Here is a 1,710-nt window from a genome sequence, read left to right as displayed (position 1 = left end):
AAGACACAACCTTAAATCCAAAAAACAATCATTAACATGAATATTGTCATAAAACGACAAAGAAATCACAATTTATAATTTAAAACATGTTTTTTCAGTTCCATGGATGAAAGGGACCCATGGATGAACACTAAGCATAACTTATATTAAGAATTTGTGAAGATTGATGGCGAAATATCCTTGAAATAGACTCTTCTATGTAAACCCTAGGGCTTGTTCTTGAGAGTTTTGATCTTGAGAGAAAACCCTAATCTTATGGTTGAGAGTGTATGAGAGAGCTTTTTGATATGTTTAAATAAAGTGAATAGAAGATAATATGCTCCTTGAGGGTTATAAGTCGTGGGAAGTGAAGTAAAAAGACCAAAATACCCTTACTAAAATGTCCCTCAATTGCTGCAAAAATATACTTGACGCCATCTGTGACAGACCATCAGGTCCGTGATAGGCCGTCACGAATGGTCGACACAAAAGGGGCCCAAATTATTAATTTTTTGCCCAGGGCAGATGACGTCATTAGAAATGTCGTCATAATGTGATGACGTCATCAAAAAGGTCATCAGAAATGTGATAGCCTATCAGAAACATCGTGACCATTTTCCAACTTGATATGCTGGAATAAAATGGGGATAACTCTTTCCTACGATATCAAATTTAGGCAAAATTAGTATCATTGGAAAGATAATTCAAAGATTTTTCATTTGATATAGATTAAACCTCCCAGTTCATCATATACAATGAGTTATGGTTTATTGAAGTTGACCCATGGTTTGACGCTCACTAAAACTTAAATGATAGGAAAGCTTTCAACTTGTACTTGAGTTAGGGGACCTATATGATCTAAATTCATGCTCACATAGATTACCACATACATAATTGATTAACACACTAAATTTACTTATGATTCTAGGCTTTTGAAATATCTACGCAAAGGAATGACAGATTTTTATCCTAGTCAATAATGTGGGGTATTATAATATCTCCCACTTGGGAACATTCGTCCTTGAATGATACTGGTGGAGATGAGAGAAAAGACCACTTACACGAATATATAGCATGAATGAATGATCATGATTTCATGACTGATATGACTGAAAACTGAGCATATCATAATGTACATGCATATCTGATGCATGGGTAGCTGATTTATGTATGTAGGACTGAGTGTGAATGCATAACTTATGCTTAACTGATAAATTGAATCCATACATATCTGATTTATGATTATATGAATAAGATGATACATGAATGCATGACTAAAAGTACTGATAAGCTAACCACGCATATCTGATGTATGAATACATGACTGAACTAACTCACGAACTTGCAACATAACATGCAATGGTAAAGGCACTAAGATTGAACTGAAACATGAGAACATGACTGATTCTGCTACGTAACATATGGACGAAACATTATTAACTGAACTAAACCTCTGAAAACTTGACATACAGCTGAGGTCTAACTTGAAGGTCAACTTACGAGTACCCTTTATTCAATACTGAATTCGTTATACAAGGAGAAATTAAAGGATCTAAGCCATGAGAGCATTAAGATAAAGTGGTGTATCTCCCTCTAGGGACTCTATGTCTCTCTAAGAATGCTTACCTTAATGAGATACTGGGTGATTCATAGGGCATCTATGAACTAGATTATAACTAAACTTTGGGAGTCTGAAACTAATACATGATGTATAAGATGAACTAAACTTGA

The sequence above is a fragment of the Capsicum annuum genome, chromosome 5 (assembly GCF_002878395.1).
Source record: "Capsicum annuum cultivar UCD-10X-F1 chromosome 5, UCD10Xv1.1, whole genome shotgun sequence".
In the NCBI taxonomy this organism is placed as follows: domain Eukaryota; kingdom Viridiplantae; phylum Streptophyta; class Magnoliopsida; order Solanales; family Solanaceae; genus Capsicum; species Capsicum annuum.
Note: the sequence above shows the minus strand (reverse complement) of the source record.